A 9,879-nucleotide genomic window follows, 5' to 3' on the forward strand; every position below is an offset into this window, starting at 1 on the left:
TATTTTCATACAACGTTATATATTAATTTAGATTTTTTTTTTACCTGCAATCTGCTCTTTAAGTTCTGTCTAAGAGTCATGTCTAATTTGTTATTATATAGAACTGTTATAGAAAGTAGACAGTATATGAAAAGTTAGGTAACGCTTCCTTTTACAGTACAGTACTTACAGTGTACTTAAAGTGTATTTACCTAGAAAGTACTTGCTAATATAAGGTTAGTACATGGAACAGGGGTAGGTTTTGGGGTAGGTTCAGGGTTAGTACTAGTTATTACCCAGTAATTGTAGTTACTAAAATAATTATATAGTATTTACATGGGTAACTGGACTGTAAAAGGAACCGTTACCAAAAGTTATTAGTGTATCATGTGGTTGATGTCTAAGCAGAAACACATAATCATGTTTGGCTTGGTCCCCTCAAAGTTGCATTGGATTTTCTCCTCAGTGTAAAGGTCAAGAGGTCCACCTATCACGTTTTTCCGAGTTAGTTTTTGGAGTAAACATATAGGCTATAATCTGTGTGTTTACACAGCCTTTTTAATAATGGCAGGTTCTAGTGTTTCTCATGCATTCAGCCAGTCGGTGTATACTAATGTCACGGACAGTTCCTATAGCGCTGGTTTAGACCCGACTCTGAAGTTAGAGATTATTTAGTTCCTGCGGTGCGAACATGCCAAAATCCGGGAAGTTCCACCAATAGTTCTAGGAACTATGATAAGGTTCCTCAAGTGCGAAAACCCATAGTTTTCAAAAACTTGCACTTTAAAGGTCCCGTTCTTCGTGATCCCATGTTTCAAACTTTAGTTAGTGTGTTGTTAGAGTATAAATAATATTTGTAAAATTATAAAGCTCAAAGTTCAATGCCAAGCGAGATATTTTATTTAACAGAAGTAGCCTACATCGAACGGCCCGTTTGGACTACATCCCTCTACTTCCTTCTTTAATGACGTCAGTAGAACAGTTTCTTGACTAACGTCCGCCCACAGGAATGCTCCCTCAACTTGCACACTTCTTATAAATTACTGTGTTTACTCGGCTCTAATGGTGATTTTCTGAAGTAAAACTGACGCTTCATCTTTTGTGTGATGTACTGTACAATAAACTTTATTAAACTTATCAGTTTGATCATCATTCGGTCCTGGTCCGAAACAGCAGACTTGTACGCTATTAATAAATAATGGATACATACAAGCACATGACAAATACGTTATTATAACCGTAATTAAACTACTAAACTATACCTGTTCCATCTCTATACAGCACTCTGACTCTGTAAGCATTATTGTCCGACTCGAAATGAACACCGTTACTGAGAGTTTCTGATATTATCACGAAATTGCCCTGAGAGACTGAGCGCGAGCTCATGAAGCTCCGCCCCCTGTGCCGGCAGCAGCAGCTCATTTGCATTTAAAGGGCCCACACTAAAACAGCGCATTTTTCTGAGCTCCAAAAAATGACAATTTAAACATGCTGTACACAACATGACATCATGACTTTTGCGTAAACATACACGCCACTTTCGAGTCAAGTGGCGTGTTATCTCTATGCATTTTGAGCTATCCGCGTGTATCCGCGTATGTCTACGCCATTAACATCCGAGTGATTCCGTGTGTCTGTACACGCCATTAAATGTCCGAGCGAAACGAAGCAAAATGTAGATCTACATCTGGGGAGCTATGTTTTTTTTTTCCTAGGATGGTAAGGGAACAGTCATAAATGCCATTAACCCCAGTGACGGTTAGGTTTAGGGACGGGGTTGAGGTAAGTCATATATTTATATATACAGTAATAACGTTAAGTCAACGGCGTTCATAAACACGCTGAAAAGCGATTATGCGTCTTGATAGCACGCCAAAAATGGAAATACGAATTGGCGTGTCATACACACGCTACTTCATGAGATCAGTCTGCTGTACAAAATGATCTGTTGGGTATTTTGAGCTGAAACTTCACATACACATTCTGGGGATTTCAGAAACTTATTTTACATCTTGAGAAAAGGGGCATAATACGGTACCTTTAAAGCACGTTTTCCAAAGTTTGTGTTTTAATGCCTCTAAAAAATCCCAGAAAATATGAAAATCGCATACATTAGAGCTTGGTGCGTAGGCTAAGTTGCAGAATTTCAAAATTGGTGGCCAACCTAAAATTGGGTTTTCTTGAATCTTGTAAGCACTGTAGCCACTACATTTTAAACCAGCTACAGATAATGCCTGTGTTCTGTGGAGTATCCCAGCCTTTCCCGAACTAACCCCTCTCACATATCCATGGCAACAGAAACAGAAACAGAAATAAAACACAAAAACTGAATCAGTGACGAAACCTGAGCAATCTGAACAACACAAGTAGGCTACGTGTGCAGGCGGGCATGAACAGCCCATGGACATTAATAACGTTAACAAAGATTAATACACAAATGTATTGCTCATTGTCAGTTAAAGTTCATATATTAACTAATGGGACATTATTATTGTAAAGTGTTACCAGATTTGATACTTTTTTCCCTCTGAGGTAAATTATGGCCTGGATGGTTACTTCATACAGGCTGATTTTGACAGATACTGAATCCTCTTCCACATGTTTCCAGGTGTCTGAGGACAAAACTTTCAAGAATCAAAAGCTTATGGGGAATCTTTCGTCACAGCCATTATTTCCACATGGAGATTCAGTTTTCAGTCTTGTGACTGTTACTAGAGCGAATCAAGATTTCAATCATTCGCTAGTTGCTGAAACGTGTTCAAAAGCAGCTCCTAGCCAAAATGCTCAGCATTATATTTCTTGAGAAACCACAGCCAGAGCCAGCTTTATGATTCATCAAAGCCTCGTCTAATTATCTGTTGAGTCAATGGGAAGGGTTTCTGTCCTAAAACTCTGTTTGAATTCAATAACAGTCTAGAACTAACATGATTTATGGCCTGTTATGCTTATTACAGGCAAGTCCTTATGTGAAAGACTCAAACGCATGATCTGGGTCATTGACAAAGAGTGGCCACGATGAAAAAAACAGTAACACATATTGGTTATATATGATTTTAAAAGACTTTTTCAACAAAATTTTACATTTAAATTCCTTACACCTCAAATGTGATTATCTTATTTTTAATTCATATTATCATTACATTTTAAGGGAGTCACACCACATGACATTTTACAACCTATTCATTGTCATAAAAAGATTTGTTTTAAGCAACCTTTCAACCTTGACACAAAGTCATAAGGGTCTTCTTCATTTCATCATTTCCTGTTTTATGTACGTGTTGAGTTTGAGACATTACTGCAAAATGGCAACATTATTCATCTATTAATAATAAGTGGTTTTGTAAACAAAAATAATTATTATGCCAAACTAATTTTCTTTTCAACAATTTCCTTTGTTTGTTTAGGATTTTTTATTTTTTTTTACTTTACGAAGAAATTGCTAGTAAATCTCATATATAATTGGAGGTCGACCAGTTGAGGCTGAGAAGACACTAACATTAGTAGCACCTCAAAACAGTGAGACAAAAACACAGCAGCCCAACCCAAATGTTTAATGTCACTATTGTTTCCATCTATTTGCATTAGTTAATATCCGGCTGGTCGCTTTTATGCATTCGCTATGCAGCAAAGTTGCATATTTAATGCTAGAGACGTTAGAAAGCAAACAGTATCGTCATGTAGCCGACAGACACACGTAAACAAATCGGATTTCAGTTCCTTTTTTTCGTCACTGTAATTCATATTTGGTTATTTTGATTAGGATAATCATCAAGTTTCCTAAAATATAAGCAAAAGTGTGAGAGTATACCTCCAATATACATATATGTTTGTGTAGATATGTATAGATGGCCGTCTGAAAGCATGACTTTAGATTTATATTAGGGCTGTGCAAAAATTAATTGCGATTAATCGCATCCAAAATAAAAATCTGTGTTTACATAATATATTTGTGCGTGCCGTATATAATTATTTTGTATATATAAATACACACACATACATGTATATATTTAAGAAAATGTGTTATTCATGTATAAAATATTCATATTTATATAATTTCAATTATGTATTTATATATATATATATAGAATTTAAGCGCAAATAATTCTTAAATATATACATGCATGCATAGGTATTTATATATACAAAATAATTATATACAGCACACACAAATATATTATGTAAACACAGACTTTTATTTTGGATGCGATTAATCGCAATTAATTTTTGCACAGCCCTAATTTATATAAAATGGTAACACTTTACAATACAGTCCAGCATTTGCTAATACATTTTTACATTTTAAAGTCATATCTCTTAAAATGTGTTAATGCACTATGAACTAACATGAATGATCAAGGTATAATTAATATATTCATATTGTATACTTAAATATACAGTACATTTTCATAGTTCGGTACTCTTTAAAAAATGTGTAAAAAAGTTCAGCACTATTTTATGTGTTATGTTTGTTTTTATTCTGTATCCACTTTAAAAACGGTCGACGTTGGCCAACCTAGTTATCGTTATCGGTAAAATCCACTATTAGTCGCAAAAAATTTTAAACAGAAAACCTATAATATTATTTCCTGGTAAAATATACTCCAGTGATCTTTGTTTAACATTTTTACAGTGTACACTTTAAAAAAATGCTGGGTTGTTTCAACCCAAATTTGGGTCAAATATGGACAAACCCAAATGCTGGGTTAAAAAAATCCAATAAAAATAAAATTTAAATTACATTTTTAACCCAACATTTGGGTTTGTCCATATTTTACCCAAATTTCGGTTAGAACAACCCAGCATCGTTTAAAGTGTAATTGGATTTTGCTCTTAATTTGCCAAATAAATACTGTTCATCTGTAAATCATTGTGTTAAAAATGAAATGTGACATTTGCTTATTGTGTATGGTAATATTGTTTACATTTTGTGATTTAAGATGTGTTCTGTGCCATTACTTAGGCTATATGTGAAAGGACATGTCACCTGGTGGAAGAGCTAAAAACTGTGAAGCACCGATATGTAAATTTAGGCAGATACGATAACCGATACATTTTTATATTTGAAATCCGATAACTGATATATTGCCAGATATAATTTTTGAGAGCCTGTGTTTATAAAAACAAAAGTTTCACCATTGAAATACATGTCCCAAGCACACAATTATAAAGATGTTCTCATTATCATCATGGAGAAGAGTGTGCATCTGTGTATCATCCATAATAGGAAATAGCAAATAATCCTTTATTGATCAGCTTTAATATATCGGCCACATTTTTTAATTGGTCTGATAATAATAAAAAATGAATAAATTGGCCGATATATACCGATATTGGCCGATATATACCGATATTATTGACAGAAGACCCTAGCAACCACTCATATTTTCTTCGGGAAATATAAAAATCAAGTTAAGCCATGACATGATCAGATCAACCAGAGTGACTCAGATCTCCAGATTCAGCTCCGCCACGAGGCTACATGAGTAGATGTCGGTGAGCATGTTGTGTAGCAGTGTTTTAGACTGCATTATTGACATGAGGAGTGGCAGTGTATGCACTAAACCTCTTCCTCCACACGTATTAATGCGCTGGGGGCGATGTTAGACACAGTACAAACTGAAAATCTAGGTTTATATTGTAGTTTAAGTCCTAATTTTACATAAGTATTATTGGTAAAACTGAATTATTGGTGTAACCTGTAGTCAGGTCATATATATTTGAAAATGTCTTTATAAAACGAACTAATATAGATGTTATCACATGAGGAAGTATTAAAATACACGCCAAAACATTACAAGCAGCAGAAAATGATGTGTTTGCATGATGATATATAATAGCCATTGCGTGTATAGGGTGTTGTCAGAGACAGTAAACATTAACATTATTGTACTGAGTGCTTAGACTATGAAAGTGTAGAGTCTGCAATTATAGGCATTAGATCTCCTGTAATACTCTACCAAGTGTTTATGTACTGTAAATGGGGTGTTGTCCTGATGCATGAGACAGTCAGTCCATAGGTCACTGTCTGAGTTTATGACACTGTCCAAATAACCCAACCCAACCCAACCCAACCACACACACACTCGACTCGATATTCCTTAAAATAACACACAAAGAGATATAGCTGCTAAACGCGATAACAAAAATAAATAAATAAATCCATAGCCCCTCTGCTTACATAACACACACTCATTTTAATGTAATCCTACTGTATGGTTACCTCAGATTAATAACACTACAAATAATCGACCTGTGTTTATTACAAACAAAGACAATCTTTGATGCTCATTAACATATCAAAACATACCTGGTTCGATCCCTGCTCCGTTCACTGCGACTGGTGTATTAAATCAAGGCCGAACAAAGAGAAAATACATCACTTCTCCAGAACCGGACTAGGAGAGGTCAGGATCACCGAGAACTGGACCGGCACTGCGCACTTTCTGCGCCTGCGCTTAACCAATCATACTATGGCGAAGGACTAGCTCATTAATATTAATAAGGTGGTGTGAGGGCCCTACTCGATTGGCTGAAAGGCAGCAAGTGGGTGGCACTTCGATTGTTTTGGGCTGTTGGTAGCTGGCGACAGACTTGTTTATGAATATTAATGAGATTTATGAGTGGACATTCCATGAAGATTACCAAGCAACGTCAAAAGGAACAATCAATATTCATAAGTTAGGCCTTGAGAGGAAAAAATCGGATAATTTACTTCATAAATCACGTCGAGCTGGAAATGCAACTCAGTTTAGAATTTCTAGAAAACAATAATATGGACGAGATTTATGGATGATTGAGATTATTTTATTAACCTATATTCATTACTGAGCGAAAGGTATGTACAAGAATCCTGACAGGAATAATTCTCTCTCGCCATATTCTTTTGAGTGACGGGTGACATCAGATCGGTTTACTTTTGATTTTAATGCCATCTGCTGGCAGAACACAATACAATCCAATATTATAAATATTAACGTAATTAGTGTGTATCAAAAATGTGTACAGTATACTACATGTAATTAAAACATACAATTACATTTTATTAAAGACAAAATATTTCTCTTTTTAAAATAAACATGCCATTTTAGGTCCCTAATTCTATTTGTTTATTTTTTTATCCTTTATTTTACCAGGTGATGTCCCATTGAGATAATAAAATCAATCACATAAAAAACAAAACAAAACAAAAAAAACATTTACATTTAAAATAATTTAAGAATAACTTTATAATGACTTTTTATTTTCGCTTTTGGATCTGTGTTTTTGTGAAGACTCCTCTGATCTACTGTATTACATGAGAAAGGTTCATAATAATTTTAATTGTGGTGTTACAATTATGGCGCTACGTTTTATAATATTATTATTATTTTTAATCAATTTATGAGCGATGTTAACTTCACAGAAACAATCCTCAAAACGTATTTGTATCCCTTAAAACTCATGTTTGATCACCAAAATTACATAAACGTATTTTGCTTGGAAAAAGTAATATCAGTAATATCTTGAATGTAACTCGACACCCTTGCCTCATTTAGTATGCGCGGTTCAATGAATATGCAAATGGGCCCCGCCTCCACTCACTCACTCAGTGATCCACTAGTTGACGATCACACGTTGGTCTGATTGGTTTACAAGGTCGTCTGTGACGTCAGCAATGCTGTCGACAATGCATTTACACATGGTTTGTTTTAAAGCGTATTAAAAACGCCGCATAAACATATAAACAACATTAAAAGCTGGATTTCACCACAGGGGGGCATCAACATTTTTACGAAAGGATCAATTATGTATTAGTGATATTAAGATTGACACTTGAATATAAAAAGATCAGACTTTACCATTTAGATCATGTAATGTCTTCTGTCTTAGATGACTATTACGAGACATAACACAACACAGGCATATATATTTTTTTATTATTTGTCATTTATTTGCAGTAAGTATTTATCAAATACTGAAAAAAAGTTTTTGTCTGTGCACTCAACAACCAGAACACACTGGTCCACTTTCTTATTTTCATTTACATGTTAATGTCTGAAAACAAAACACAACAGAAAAAGTCTATAAAAGAGTCCAACTCCTTTAAAAAGGGAAATAGAAAAACAAATACTAATAGTAAATGTTAAAAAAAAAAATCACAATGCAGCCATGGTTAAAATCATTTTAGTATTCGTATGACAATTCAACCCAGTATAAAGGATATGAAATGGCAGTATACTGTACACACGTTACAGAGAGAAGCGTTCCTCAGTGGTTCGTTCAGAATCAATACTGTCAAACTTAAAAATAAGCTTTGTGCAAATGTCTGCAGTTCTATTTCAAACGGACAGATCAAATCTTAGTGTTTTCTCTCAATTTTACAGATTAAAAAAAGAAAAAGCTCCTCATGTTGCCCAAAAAGTAGTGCTTAAAAACAACCCAAGGCCCAGAATGGTTGACCCAACCCCAGCAGACCCGCTCAAACACACACCAGTACAAAAGTAGGTTAAATACACATGAAAGAACAGTAACAGTTCCGCTCATAAAACACACCAAAAACTTCTATCTTCTGCACAATGCACACTGTAACGCAGCTTCGCTTGGATAAGAGCAAATTCACCCTTGAAATTAATACTGAAACTCTGAAACACACACACACACACACACACACACACACACTCATTTACTCACACACTCTCACACCACACACACATACGATCACACAGACACACACATTTACTCACTCTCATACACACACACACTTACTCTCATACACTCACTCAGACATACACAGACACACACACACACAGGTTACGCTGCTATCACTCTCTCTTCGTATGTACAAAGCAATTTTTGTAAAGGGACTTTCGCAGAGTGAGTGGACATGACGGCTGAAGTTCTGTCATCCCAACAGTCTCTCAGTACGAGCCCGTTCAACACACACACACACACACACACACACACACACACACTCAAAGCAGTGGGAACACGCTCACAAAGATGGCAGGTAGAAATGTAAAAACAGTAAAAAGAGAAAATATCTGCTCAAAGCCCCACAAAGAGGGAATAAAACTATTTAAAGAGCTTTTTAAAGCATTCAACATTTAAAGATCTCCCTTTAGTTCATATTAAATCCACACAAGCTGCCTTCCTTAAACCAATAAACCAAGGCACCCTACTAAGTCCACATGTGTTCCCCTCAACACTCCTCTGATGCTCATCCAGGTCAATTATTGTATGAAATACAACCAGATTCACTCTTCATGTTACCTAATTTAAAGGATGTGCCCTTTATAATTCACAGCTATGCTAAAATCATTCAACGAACAGCAACGTAAACCCATCCCGCATGTCCCGTAGCCCCTCCCACATCCTGTAGCCACACCCACATGTTCTGTAGCCACTCCCACATACTGTAGCCCATCCCGTGTGTCCCATAGCCCCTCTCACATGTCCCGTAGCCCATCCCATGCTGTGTAGCCCCTCCTACACTGTGTAGCCCCACCCACATGCCCTGTAGCCACTCCCACATGTCAAGTAGCCCCTCCCACATGCCCTGTAGCCCCTCCCATGTGATGTAGCCCCTCCCATATGCCCTGTAGCCCCTCCCATGCCATGTAGACCCTCCCACATGTCACATAGCCCCACCCACATACCCTGTAGCCACTCCCACATGTCCTGTAGCCCCTCCACCATGCCCTGTAGCCCCTCCCATATGCCCTGTAGCCCCTCTCACATGTCATATAGCCCCTCCCACATGTCTAGTAGCCCCTCCCACATGCCCTGTAGCCCCTCCCACATGTCCCATAGCCCATCCCACGCTGTGTAGCCCCTCCCACATGCCCTGAAGCCCCTCCCATGCTGTGTAGCCCGTCCCACATGTCCCATAGCCACTCCCACATGTCCCATAGCCCCTCCCAC

The 9,879-nt window shown here is 36.7% G+C and overlaps 1 protein-coding gene across 2 annotated transcripts in view; it reads right to left on the reverse strand.

The window, feature by feature from the left end:
- klc4 (kinesin light chain 4) overlaps window positions 1–6,427 on the reverse strand; it is a 60,464-nt gene extending 54,037 nt beyond the window's left edge. Inside the window, exon 1 of one of the 2 annotated variants that reach the window (XM_089118171.1) lies at window positions 6,286–6,426. The gene's annotated coding sequence lies outside the window, so the exon portion shown is untranslated. Of the gene's footprint in view, window positions 1–6,285 lie in introns of both variants that reach the window. The other variant, XM_089118172.1, reaches the window with a different exon arrangement.
- Between the last annotated feature and the right edge of the window lie 3,452 nt (window positions 6,428–9,879).

The sequence above is a fragment of the Pimephales promelas genome, chromosome 2 (assembly GCF_988280905.1).
Source record: "Pimephales promelas chromosome 2, fPimPro1.hap1.1, whole genome shotgun sequence".
NCBI classification, from domain to species: Eukaryota; Metazoa; Chordata; class Actinopteri; order Cypriniformes; family Leuciscidae; genus Pimephales; species Pimephales promelas.